This window comes from Fringilla coelebs (assembly GCF_963513975.1).
Source record: "Fringilla coelebs genome assembly, chromosome: 3".
Classification (NCBI taxonomy): Eukaryota; Metazoa; Chordata; class Aves; order Passeriformes; family Fringillidae; genus Fringilla; species Fringilla coelebs.
In genome coordinates this window covers 94,365,698-94,379,873 of record NC_140030.1, presented here as the reverse complement: position 1 = coordinate 94,379,873, position 14,176 = coordinate 94,365,698, and the positions used below count along the sequence as shown (strand labels likewise).

The 14,176-nt window shown below is 39.5% G+C and overlaps 1 protein-coding gene across 11 annotated transcripts in view; it reads left to right on the top strand.

The window, feature by feature from the left end:
- ESRRG (estrogen related receptor gamma) overlaps positions 1 to 14,176 on the top strand; it is a 370,366-nt gene that overhangs the window by 150,963 nt on the left and 205,227 nt on the right. Inside the window, exon 1 of one of the 11 annotated variants that reach the window (XM_084203434.1) lies at positions 599 to 634. The exons of the other annotated variants lie outside the window; for them this stretch is intronic. The gene's annotated coding sequence lies outside the window, so the exon portion shown is untranslated. Of the gene's footprint in view, positions 1 to 598; positions 635 to 14,176 lie in introns of those variants that run through there. 11 annotated transcript variants of the gene reach the window in all.

The following is a 14,176-nucleotide window of genomic DNA, read 5'->3' as shown; positions in this document are numbered from 1 at the left end:
GTCCACACATACATTACTGGTGCAAATGTCTTATGTTTGGGTACATTCCTTTTATATCTTCATTTTATATCACTTATACAATGAGTGTGGGGTGGTGATATTTCACAGCTTAATCAGGGAGTTAAACCTATGCAAAACCTGCTTGGTCTAAGGATCAGACTTTGCATTTCTGTATGACAGGGGATGAATTTCTTCATACTGTCCTGTTTGGAGGAACATCTATGGCACGGTCGTGCCTTTGCACTGGTTGAAAGTAATTTGGTAATCCCAAGCATGGCAATGGAAGTTTTATACTCCACTTCCACTTCTCCTGTCCTCAAGCATGTTTTGTGCATGGACCATCCTTATCAGCATCTGTCTTTTGAGTGATGATTTACTTGTCTCTAGGTCTCTGTCCCTTTATGCAATACCAGATCTAAAATTGCATCTGTCTGGAGGGAAAGGCAAGATCTCAAAGAATTAATACTGATTTCAAAATTTTATTGCCAGGAACTACATGTAATATTGCTTTAAATTAACCAGTAATTATTCAGAGTCATGTAGGAAAGAGTTAAAAATACTAAACAAAAAAAATCCCTTTTCCAGGCAACTGGACTCCTTCCTTTCAACACAGCTGTTGCAGGAGGTTTCAATGGTATGAATAAATGCATTTCTTTTAACACTTTTGTTGTTTAAAATGCTATTGTTTCATCTGAGGTGTGAGGAGATGTGCTAACCTTGTCAATGTGGGTGCAGTAGAGCAGAAATGATAACTGTATATACTTTTTTTTTTATAAATATACAGAGAGTGTGTGTGTGTGAGAGAGAGAGAGAGAGAGACAACTTATTTAAATCCTGAATACAGTCAGACCTCATATGCATTGTTAAAAAAAAGCCCTAAAGAATTGCATATGGATTAGGGGGATGAATATTCTATTATTTCAGTCTGTTCTGCTGATCTTCTTATTGTGACTTTGTGCTTCAGAAATCTGCCAGGAATTTGGCTTTGCTGTACTAGACAGTAATTTTAAATGTGTATCAAGCACTTGATAGTGTATGATTTGCGTGCTGTTGCATTCCCATTCCCTAAATTTTCCACCAATTTATTACTTTTTTCATACTGTTTTAATATTTCAGGATGATGAATATATACAGCATCATTAAAAGTAAATAAAAAATGCATGAAATTAAAAAATGGAATATTAGATGTTTCTTTGCTGTAATCCCTAGGTCCAATAGGAATGAAATGTCTCTGTTCTGTCAAGTAATCCCTAAACATGATTAGGGACCTTGTAGTTTCCACATAGCCCACATAATATTTGTATCATATAAGCCTATTTATGTAAGGTTTGAGTAAAAGTTGTTATTAGAAGACCTATAAACCTATTCTACAATTCAAAAAGATATGCTTGCCTCTTAATCTCTGTACTTTTATTATTTTGCTGGAGATGGCAATACGTCCTTAATTCATATTTCAGAATTCTGTTGCATCTTTTGGGTACTTATATCGTGCATTAACAATCCCAATGAAATGTATTTTTAAGACAGAGAACTGAGTTCAACAGTTCATCTACTCATGTAGCTTCTCCTTAAATCCTCAATGCTCCTCTTTCTAGGTCTCTCCTTTGACATCTGGGTTTAATCTGACCTGGGGGTCTGGAGATGGAGAGATGGTTTTTCTCATTTTGGGGAAGGGAAAGTGGAAAGAGGGAGGGGATTAATTTTCTCTGTTTAAATCCTGTGATAATATGTTTTCAGTGATGGAGGTGCTTTTGACAGCTTCATGGAAAGTTTCAGACATCAGCTTTTGATTTGATGAGCCTATAGCAGAGTTTTCAGGAGAAGTAGCTGGGAAGAAGGAAAATGGGGAAAAGCCTTGAAAGACGAAACAATAAGGCAGGAGAGACCACGGGCATTCCCAGCTGTTTCTTGTGACACAGTTGTGTTGCAGGTACAGCAACCCAACACTTCCTATTCCCTGGCTCAGCTTCTTGCCTGGGCAGCAGAAATGCTCATAATCCCATTTTCTGTGTTGTTAGGCTGAATTCATTAATGTGCAGAAGTATTCCAGTTCCATGGTAGCACAAGGAAGATCAATAAATAAATAAGAATAGTAACTTATCTACTTCTATGGTTTGAGTAGGCTTTCACAAAGAAAATATTTTTAAATGATACCAGGGGTCAGCTGTGGCAATTCCATATTTCCCATAAGAAAATTTGAGATTATATTAACCTTGGGCTATCTACTCAGAAAAACCCTGTGGAAATACACCTGTATTGCTTTCCACACAGCACTGAAATTTACTTTTATTTCATTTTCAGCAGTTAGGGTGGCATTTGAGCAATAGCCCTATTCTTGTATTTATGAACTAAGAGAAGCAAAACTGCTCACTGCTGAGCCCAGGGAGCTTCTTCCAGGAAAACTGAGATCAATAATGGTTATCAAATCTTCATTTATAGGGAGTGTTAAATGACCACAAAGCCCTGACGTTCTTCAGTTAATAGGCTATGCTTAAAACCAGGCTATCTACCCTCTGCCCCCCACCCCAAGCTACCACAGTCAGAAATTTTGATTTTTGATGTCATTTTAAACAGTCACTTTCAGTTGTTACAATTCCTTTTTAGCTGGAGAGACTGTATTACAGTGGTACAAATAAGTTAGAGGTGAATGATGGTTTCCCTCACCAATCTCCTCCTTCCTGCAAGTAGTAGAAGGTGGGAATGAGATGATGATACTTGAGGCTCATTTTATCATCCAAAGCAAGGATTTACAATTGTTATTGCAGTTGCTTTTGGGTTTTGGTAATCAGCAAAAAGGGAAGTGCACACCCCAACCAGAACAGAACAACCCCTGAAAACTGAAAAGCCTTGCACACAGATGTGTTTTCAGTTGCCTTTATTCCCTCAGTTTAAGTGGAAAAGAGGGATTTGGAAAGCAAGAGCTTAATTTAACAAAATAATATTATGCTTTCGATCCTTAAAATGAATGAATTATTTGGATACTTAGCAGTATAATGTCTTTGAATAATGCTGGTACTTAAGTTGGAAAAAATTGTATTGTCAGTGTGCTGTGTTTTCCTCTTATGATGTTTTTACCAATTTGGCATTTATGGGAAGCAATATCATTGTTGAGAAGTTTCCAAATTGCTTTTTATAGAAATCCGCAGAAATTAAATCTCCTCCTTGTTATGAAAATGAAGTGATGTCTTGAGACACTGGTATATTAGCGCAAATCTGTGGAGACAATAAGCCAAATTCTGCTTGCAGTTATTGTGTGTCCACTTTTAATAGCTTCAGGAAGCTGTGTTAGCTATAGGCTGTTGCATTGTAAATAAGCATCTGCTTAACTGCAGCATTTGAGCAGCACTAAGAGGCAGAGTAACATCCCTGCCCTTTTCCCTGTCCCCTCAGACTGTGTGGCTCAGGACATATTGGGAAGAAACACAAAAATTGGGTTGCAAGTGAGACCAGTTCATGGGCAGTCCAAGCAAGCCACTCTTTAGAGGGGTGCAGTGCAGAATTATTTTAACTCAGTACCATAATGGGTCTTCATAGCTGAGTTTAAACCACATAATACGGCTGTATGTGATGTGTTTAAATTCATTGGCAGAATTAAGGCAGGAGTAAGGCAAGTGCGTGATTGATTTTCACAAATACAATCAAGTCTAAGAGATGGAGATGCAAGATGGATCAAATTTTAAGACCTGATTTACCTACATCAGATATTTAATGGGATGCTTAATTTGATTGCTTCACCAAAAACTACTCACAGTAGTAAAGCCACTGACTAAATGTCTGTGTAATCAAGGGAACTGCGTGCATCTACATCTTGATTTCCACGTACAAATAGCCGGCAATTAATGGTTCAGAATGACTGCACGGAAAAGTTTAAGGTTCAAAATGGCATCTCTAGGGTTTTGGGGGGGTCCTTTAGCATTATTCATGATGGTTTTTAGGAGTATAGACAGGCTTGTGCAAGTCCATGCAAACAGAAGATTTTTAACTTGGGTTGCAGAAGGCTCTTCATGGCTACAGCTAGAAGCCATGTCACTTCAGCAAGATTGGATGCTTTTAATAATGAGATTTAGGCTCTTAATATTAACCCCAGCATATTAGCCTACTCCTGTGTAGCCTAAATGTCCCATTACGCGGGTTTGTTAATAAAAAATCAGGAAAGATCTTTGAACAGAGGGATGATGGCTGTTATTTGTATTTTGTAGCAATCACAAGGCACTGTATACTTTCTTCTTGGGATTTAACACATTTCTGAGTGAAAAGTCAGCAGTCATTATTGGCATCCTTTTTATTTTTTTCTTTTTTAATTTTTCTCATTGTAATGTGTATGAAATGCGTAAGACCAAGAGTCTTGAAAATACTTATACCTCCTCATTATTTTTTGCTGTAGTATTTTTATAGTAGTGAGTCATCAATTACATTTAGTCTTTTTATTTCCCAAGGCACAGCTACAACAATTGAAATTAAGGGTGTTATGCTCACAGTCCTTTTCAGCACTCATTTGAGTTCAGGCAAACTTTGACTGTTTTCTCACAGTAACCTTTACAATGCAACCGATAAACATTATTTTTGTTTTAATGACTCCCAAATAATGTCATATTTAAATGAAATGCAGTTTGCCTCAGCAGGGTTCTTTGAATTTATGAGCATTTTTGTCCCATATCCTACAATAATGTGACAAATATTTGCATTTTTACTGTTTTCTTGAACACTTTTAAACACCCATTTTTAGGAGACTTCAGATTGCTTTTGAACATATTTGAATGCATTTTTAGCTATCACCGAGCTTAAAATAGGAACCCCTTTTTCAGCTTATCTTTATTAAACACCTGTAAAAATCAGTGGTATTTCTTTTTTCTTATAAAGCTTTCTTCCTTTAACAAATGCCAGAAATGCTGCACTGTTTGTTCCAGCATGGGCTTCTTTTCTTGATGGTGTAATGGGCAATAAATGGTCTGGTACTGTCTCTTCCATACACACAGGTATTTACCTGCCTGAATATCATAAACAGAAACTTAAAATTGCAGTGAAATGCATCTGATCTTTAACTATAATCAATTAACATTAGAAATGCTAGGCAGCTTTTAGAAGATAGCCAGAATTAAGTCTTAGAAATTGTTCATTCTACACAAATGATCATGCTTACAATAAACCTCTGATTTAAAGAGTAGGTGGCCAGGCATGGCAGTGGCCAATTATTTATATTTTCTTATTGAATATTCACTTTCACTTTTTTAAAACCATGGGTTTATTTGTCAGGGGAGGGATTTTTGTGGTGTTTGGGGGGTGTCTGTTGTTAGGGGTTTGCTCAGACAGGTACTTTAGAATACTTTCAGCATCTTTATAAGTGTGGAGTTAGCAGGTTAATCTTGCTGTTCTTGGAGGCAGTTTCACAGAGTTCTTCATGTCTTGGCTGGGTTAAGTTTTCTGTTTTCATATGCTTTTTTAAAAGAATGTATATTGGCTGCTTATTTTTAAAATAATGTTTTCATGCGTTGGATCAAATTAAAAAGAAATCAATCACATTAATTCATATATCTTCCTACAATCATACCAAGAACTCTCTAATGGGAAGGTTTCTGTTTTGTTGTTCTCCTGCAAAAATAACTTTTGTGTATGGTTTTTAGTCAAAAACCCCAGCCAAATACCCTGTACAGAATTTTGTAAGTGAAAGGAAATAATTTAAAATAAAATTGACGTTACTCACCAGTCTGCATTTGAGCACTGTGTTAGATGTTGGTTAAAATTAGACTTCCTTAATGGACTAGTGAGGGAAGGTGGGAGCGAAAACAAGAAAAAGATGACAGAAGTAAATATGCTCATAAATACAGCAGCGCCGTGTTTGCTTTTGCGGCCTTTGATCAAGCCCAGCAGTTTACTTTCAAAGGACGTTGCGGGATGCTTGGGAAGGGAGCAGCCACCCGGCATAATTGGAAGGGGGGAAGGTCTGCAGCACGGCGGCTGCTGCTGCTCCTGCCTCTCTGATAAGATTGTAAGAGTTGCCAATATCAGTATTCAGCCTTGTAGCGTGTCAGGGCGCTTTCATGTGAACTGAAGTGAACTGTCTGTACGCGCTCCTTCCCAGCGCTCGGCGCCGCATTGAAGTCAGGGGAGAGGAAAAAAAGATTTGAGGATTGCCCAATTTGTTCTGACATAAAGAGATGTTTAGCTCTGTGAAAGGTGGTGGAGGCAGAGCGCCTGACTGACATTTCAACAGGCTGTCTGCTGGGATTGCTCACTTCATGTCCCTTCATATTCCTGCTGTGTCCTGCGCGAGTGCTCTTGTCTAATCTTCACAGCGAGAGCACCAAGAGTCCCCTGGGCTTCGGTGCTCAATACCTTGTTAGACGGGGCGTAGGATGCCACAGCTCCTCCTTTCCTGCTTGCTTTTGCTCTAATGTTTCAGGCTTCTTTCAAGTCCAATTATTTTGATTTTTTTAAAGTGATTTGGTAAAATAACTGTGTGCATCTCCTAATCAACCTTGGTCTTCTCTCAGCAATGCCAGATTTGGATGATAAAAATACATGGAGGGGATAAACAGTCCCAGTAAGTTAAAGCTTAAAGCATCGTTCTGTGCTTTTGTTTTTAAATTAGGGTGCATTGACCTTCTTTGGCCAGTTTAGAAAACAGACAAGAGAAACTACTCGTTGAAGAAGCAGTGGGAGGTATATGATGTTGATAATAAAGCTGAGACAGTGCCTGATCAGGAATGCTGAACTCCATACCAGGGGCTGCAGGGAAGTTAAGTTGTTGAGGGTCTGTGTGCTTTTACAATTCCAAACATGTTGTCATGCATTCTGGCAAGCCACATCCTGTTAGATCACATGGGGGCAGCCCATGGAGCCAAATAACACTATAAGAACATGACTTAATGAGAGCTAATGCTCACCTCTTATTCCAGGAGCATTATCAGGTACCTTGTTAGTCACAGTTCCTATCTGGATTCAATCCTCCTAAAGCAGAGATTACATTAAAGATATATGTATTATGTTTTGGACAGATAGATACGTTATTTTTCATTAACTTTCTCAAAATACATTAATTAATGGATGTAGTTTAATCCTTGTTAAGCCATTAAAATTATTCAAATACTGCACTCATGGTCTTCCTTTACATCTTTTCAAAGGCACTTCTTTTCCTCAAGTGCATTATTGCTGGTGACAAAAAGCAGAATGGTAACATACTCTTTGCTTCCTGCAGATCTGGGATCCCTGTACTGTGAACCCAAAAACACATTGCATGGATTCCATGGTGCACATGGCTGCCATTGCTCGTTTCCCCTCAGTTTCAAGTTCTGATAAACATCTCTTCATCCCTCTTTCTTCTGGAGGTGCAGTCATGTGTCTCACCAGGCTAGAGATTTCTAATGCAAACCCCTATTCCCAGGTATACCTTCCAAACTTGTGTGTAAAGCTGCCCCCTTGTTCCTTCCACGGTGCAAGGACAGCTGCAGAAAGCAGTGACCCTGAGTAGCTGCATGGCTTCCCTCAGCCAGTGGCATGTCTAGTCTCACATTCTGCTTGCCAGGAACCAGCAACAACTTCTTTTCCTGCAACAGACTGAACAGGTGGATATTAAAACTAACTTCTTATCCTTTCTGTAGCACCTACAGCCCAGAAGAGCTGAACTTCTATCAGCACACTGTCACAAATTGAGGGTTGTGTATGTGTGCTGTAGAGGTCTCAGCAGGCTATTCAGAAGACAAAATCCCAGACCTTTGAAATTAAAATTGCCAGGGAATTACCCAGTGAGGTTTCTGCTGTAGGTATGGTCCAGGTGATATCAGGAGGTTTCAAAAATGAGTTTGATACGTCTCAGACACACCAGAAAAGGCTCTCACATACACAGGGATTATTTAGAAAAGGAGATACCAAGGAGATAGTGCCAGTTGTGCCCATCTTAGTTGGTGGGGTATCCCGAACTCCTGTGACCTTCTCCACTTTCAGGGTGGAGAAGCATACTGGCAAAATGTCTTCATCCTTCAAACTGTGGCCCAACAGTTTGTTGTAGAAGTCCAACATGTGAGCAATTCAGGAGATGTGTGGGGTCAGGTCATGTGTAGTGTTACATACATTTAGTGGTTTGCTGTGCTGAATGCTAAGCAAGAGCTGTGTGCCCCCAGTAGGAAGGAAGCCAGTGCATGTGGGATGTTCACAGGTACAGACAGACAAATGCCTGTTGGTGTGTGTGTGCCTACAGGCTTGCTTCCTTCCTATTTGCTTTTGTGTGCATGTATCATTATGTAATATTTCACCTGTATCATTATTTTAATCGTTTTATGAAATTTGTACTTGCCTGTGCAAGCATGGCAGGGAAGCCCATGTTGTTAACTGAGGTTGATTGTTTTCAAACAGCTGATTATAGAACTTACCATCAATTTCACAGAAGTTGTGTTTATTTAAAAATTGACTTAAAAGACAGTAAATGACTTGATGACTCATTAAATCAATTTTAAAATTGACTTAAAGTGCTGTGAGTGACTCACTATGTTAAGCTATAGAAAGACATCCAATAAAAATAAGAAAAAAAGAAACCTGGCAGGAAGTTGTAGCTGCATATCGTGATTTATTTTTGTTTGGAATAAAATGGTCTTATTACCAAAAGTGGTTGCAAGGACATCTACCTGACTATCATGAAATACTCAGGTAGTAAAAGACCTGACACTAAGCAAGGGCCAAGTGTCACTGAAATACTTCCCTGATTTTTATATCAATAAATGAAGTTTACAATAATGGTTTGGCTGGGAGATACTGAGTTGGATACCAGGATACTATTAAGTTCCTAATATTGAGTAACTGTTCTATATGTCTCAGATTTGTTGAACATAATGTCTATATGTTAAACAGTTTTCTATGGTATTTAAAAATTGACATTTCAAAGAGTGTAATAGCATAATGAAATGTAAACTGAAAACAGGAATGAGTTAATTAGACTAATGATCCCTTGACTCCTTTATTAGCCAGCTCTTTAGAAATTGGGATTAGCTTTGTTTTCTCTGCTGAATAAAGACAGGAAGGATGATGTTGATTCTAGTAAATGACAGCACCAGAAGAAATTAGTGTTTTCCTGTTCGTTATAGGTTTCATCATCTGAGATAAAAATTTAGCCTTCCTGCATGCATACCTTATTTCATTGCTTTGAGCTTGAACTTTGAGTTTCACTTGGATTGAAAGAGAAATCAGGAAAATAATTTAGGAATGCCTACTGATTTCATGTCACGGTTTTAAGGGTGATCCACTCTATGTGATTTCTGGACTTGAAACTCTGTGCAAACCTGGAGTAGACTGGGTTTGAATTTAAATGAAGTCTTCAGAAAAGGCCAGCTTGACAACTTTTTGATCTAGGTTTTCAACACTTAATTTCTCCTCTCTATATGAGAGTGATTTGCACGTCTCTATTGCTTTTAAGGGCTATCAAGAAGCATGGGAATTATCTCTATAGTGGTTCAAACCCAGCACGCACAGAGAAACAAAATCGTTTTACGACAAATAGGAAGATTCGTAAGTCAGCAGCTGCTAGTGGAACAACATCATTAAAACTTCCAGCAATTCCAGACCTTGCTCTCGGGACTCGCTCAGGCCAAGCAAAACCTTAAATAAAGTGCTGAATTATAGGCAGAAAAAAGAAAACCAGAATTTAAATTGGTAGGAATTAGCGATGATTCACTAAGCTAATTTCTGCCCTCCGTTTCCCTGGTGTGATGGCGCGTGGAGCGGCGCTGGGATGAGGGAGGGCAGAGTGGGAGCTGCTGACAGCCAGCTTTTAAGTTTGGATTCTTTCTGGTAGATCTTTATCCTGAAAAGTAATGAGCTCCTCAGCTCTGCCTGAAACCTATAGGTATAGAGGGCACCCAGCGCCGTGCAGGATCTGATCTTCAACAAATGCCTGAGGAATACAAAATTTATCACACAAATGAGGCGACAGAGAGGAGGTGGCAACAGCTGAGTTATGAAGCTTTTTACTCACAGGCAGGGTTCGTTTGCTATCCTGCACGCCCTTGTTAAGTGTTCTGGGAGCACCACACTGAAGCAGAAGTAACAATGCCCCTTGTTTACAGTTCAGTGTTTCCAGCTCTCTGGAGGATGCTTTTGGAGAGGTGTGGTGGGATGGCAGTCAGCACACTCAGGTGTCACTGCTCCTCTCCTCCTTTACGGAAAGGAGCATCTGGAACCCACCACATGCCTATTCGTTGTCTCCTGGGTGCTGCTTGGTGGCTCTTTGGTGTGAGGCTCCCTGGGTGCTCAACTTTGGCCTGTCCCGTGCAGGGTTTGCAGCCCGTGCGTGGCACGCGGCAGAGCCGAGCGCTGCTCGCAGTCCGTCGCTGCTCCTGACCTTGCGGCTCGCTATTAATTTGGAGTAGTGGAATTAAAATTTTCCATTCTTTTGCATTGTCATGCCTCACGTTGATAAGCACAAAGAAATGTAAATAAAAAAGACCTATTTCACAACCCTAGCTACAACCTTTTTGTTTTATGACAAAAGACAGTTAATTAGCATACTAGCAGTAAGCAGCCTTCCCAAACTCGTGCTAATTATGTATTCTGTTGACCGTGACTCCAGTCATAAGGTAATTGGCTTGCAGCAACATGACATTTCAAATCATCTCTTGAAATTACATCAAAAAGCCAGCCTGTTTTGTTTTGATAGGGGAACAATCAATTTGATAAGTGGTAACACAGCTCATTGTTTCACATTAATTAGACTAATTGCAGCATGTTAGCCTCTGAAATAGACAGAACTTGGAGAAGACAAAGGCTGTGGCCTTTAGCATGCAGTGCATGTGGTGGTTCCACTTGCTTGCACATACTGTAGGCAGAAAACAGAGTTGTTAGGATTCAGCCTTGCGGGAGACTGGGTGTTACCAGTGGTTTGATGTGTTATGCTTAATCCACTGGCTTTCAATTATAAGATCCACGCTCAAAAAATCCCAGAGAGAGGAAGGGGAGAAGAAAAAAAAAAAAGCCACTTCAATACTAGTGGTGAAAAAAAGTTTTTGGTGATCATCTCTTTTGTGTCTCCTGAAAGACAGAGCAGAGATCTGGCCACAAGATCTTTTCTATGTTGTGGCATTGAGGGATATGACTTAGTAGTGGACTTGGTACTGCTGGGTTTATAGTTGGACTTGATCTTCCAGTCTAAATGATGCTATGATTCTATGTTTACGGACTAAAAGACCTTTCTTTGAGGAGCCTATACTTTTGTTCTTGCTTTTACTGCCCATTCCCACTAATGTTTTATTTCTTAGGTGATACCTCTGTTAGGTTATTTTTATTTTCACTTTTATATTTACTTAAGAATAATGTATGGGGGGGAAAAAGCTAATGCATAGTGGACGGATTACTGAAAGCAGATAGTAGAGATGCATAACCCACCCGCGTGTTTCTAATTTAGAGCATCTTTGCCCGCTGTTGAGATTACCACTTGTACTTAGCTCTGTGATGATTTTTATGTTCAAGCTATGTCATCTGTAGATTGACATGACCAAATGAATTTTGCTTGTGACCTAATTGAAATGTTAACCAAAGTTTTAAGAGATGAAAAGTTTAAGGGGTTATCTCAGTCCACAGGGTAAGCTAACTTCACTGCTGCCCACAGCTTGGTAGAGTGGTTCTTGCACATCAAACCCAACATCAGGCCACTGGATTTGAAAAAATGTTTTCTTTGACGAGTACATTGCTAGTATGTGTGGTAAACAGGGTAATAGCAACTTTTCAAAGACCGAAAAGCATCAGAGACTGGATTCCAAAACTGTGTGCATACTGATGAAATAATATGCATGAGACCAACTCTGCCTTTTTCTTCTACAGTTCTGTAGTCCACCTGTACCACCAGAGTGTTTTACCTTTTGTAATTACCTCCATTCCACAAAATCTTTCATCACTTGAAAAAAAAAAGGTAGATTAAAAACAGAAACAAAAAAGAGAGAGATGGGGGTACAATTCTCAATCACTGAATTGCTTACACGAAAGCTGTAGTTCTTCAGTTGCTCTCCATGGAAGACATTATTTTTTTTTTTTTAAGCAAGGTGAGGAAATTTAGGCAAGTCTGGATATACAGACTTCATTTACACATCTTTGCTTCTGTTACTCCCCCTCACACACACACCCCAGTCGTTGATTGGTTAGACAGTAAAACCTCTGGGGCAGAGATTTTGATAAAGTTGCCTGTAATCTGTGTTCAGAGAAGTGTAATTTCATTTAAATCAGAGACTTTGTTCTAACAGCTTAACATTCTATTTGCTCATGGAAATTCTATTTTTATTAGTTTTGCTTATGCTTTATGTTGGCCTCTTAACAAGTGGTCATAAACCCTGTTTTAGGTCCAGCTACCAGTGACTTCATACTACTGATTTATTTCAATCATTTACCGGCAAGAATATATTTTTTAAAATGTATTCTAAGCAAATCATGCCTCTCTGTCTCCTCTCTCCTGTGCCTCCCTTTACCTTGCTCCTCCTTCAACATTTAAACCACCTTTCATTGAGTTTAAAATTATGCCCAGATTAGCGATGTAACTACCCTAATGTGCTGCTCTTACTAAAAAGTCCTGGGCTTGTACAGGAGGTGAATTGGAAAGAAGCAGAAGATTGGAGCCTTTTAGCATTCAGCTTAAGTGCTGGTTCCACTTGCCTGAGCACAGAGCTGGAGCTGGTGCTGTTAGGATGCAAGCCTGCACCCTCGCTGTCACTGCTGGTCCTTCTGTAGTCAGGTTCCTGCTTGGAGCAGAGCAAATCTTTGCTCAGTTAAGCGAGCGTCAGTCACCGGCGAGCTTGGCTGCCAGCCCAGGTTTGTTAGACTTTTCTGTGCTGCACCTGAATGAGATATTGCGAAGACATGGCTACCTAAACAGAGCCTAGAAGCCGTAGATGTATTAAAAAAAAAAAAAAAAAAAATTAAATTGTCAAGGGGATGACAGAATAATTTTGAGAATGTAACTTACACTTCCAGCGCTCGCCTGGGAGGTGTGCAGTAAGGAACCTGCACTGCCTGCTCGGTGACACGTCCTGTGTGATCTTGTTTAAATACCTTTCTCTGTTTTCTTGAAATCCAAGACTAGAAGGTATTGCTGACTTGTGACAGAGAAACAGGGGCATGGGCAAAACGTAGCTTAGCAAGCTAAAACACACTGATACCATCCTGCAAAGGTGCTGAGCTCCTTCAAAGGCGCCAAATGACTGCTTTTGGCTCACATCAACAGTGGGCACTTAACTGCATGTAGGATTGTGCTTTTAAATTGCTTGGCTACTATCCAGTCAAAGTCAACAGGACCATCTTCAAATGGAAAAGGAATGGTGAGAAATAAAGTTGCAAAGTTTTTGGGTTGCATGAAGGCACACGCAGTGGGTATTCTGCACAGCAAGTTGAGGAAAATCAGGGACAGGGTAAAAAGAGATAAAATAGGAATAGTTTTTAAATAGGAATTGCTGGCAGAGCTATTAATCACGCAAGTCTTTGAGCTGTAAGGATTGCATGAGCGGAGCTAATACGAAAGAAGAGAGATAGTTTGCCGATATCCTGAAATAGACTATTAAAAGCAACAAGGAAAATTAAAGGCAGATAATGTCTGAACAGATTAATGACATGTAATGATAATTTTAAAAACCCCAAATATACAGAAAATCCCCAAATCTCTTCAAATATCCAAATCCCCATGTGCGACTGTTTTTTGTATGGGACAGCCTTGTAATAATCAATTTTGCAAGTTGCTGGCCTTGTTATACAGTCTCAGCTCTGAGCTTTGACTCTGATCTCATTTGCACTAGTCAAATAAATCAAACTTTCTGCTGTTTCTTTGGCTGTACACTGCAACAGGGACCAAAATGTGGACTCTGCTAGAGTCTGTGTGGTTTTTAGCCGGAGATTTCACAGCAGTTCTGAAGCAGGTTTGAAAAGGAAGAGAAAAAAGCATTTGTCATTGCTGTCTAAGGTAGGCCACCACCTGCTTTTTGATGACTGCCGAACTAAGTGGGGACTTGATGCAGATAGGGGCCTTTTGTCTGAAAAGAGGAATCAAGAATCTGTGAATATAAGACAGAGACTTGAGACATAACTTGTATTTTGTATTTCTTGTCAAAATCTACATCATCATCCTTGAAACGATGGCATCATTGCAGTAGATTCAGGACAAATTGAACACAGGTTGAGGGCTTTGCACAGGGGATTAATCTTTTCCTTACATGGG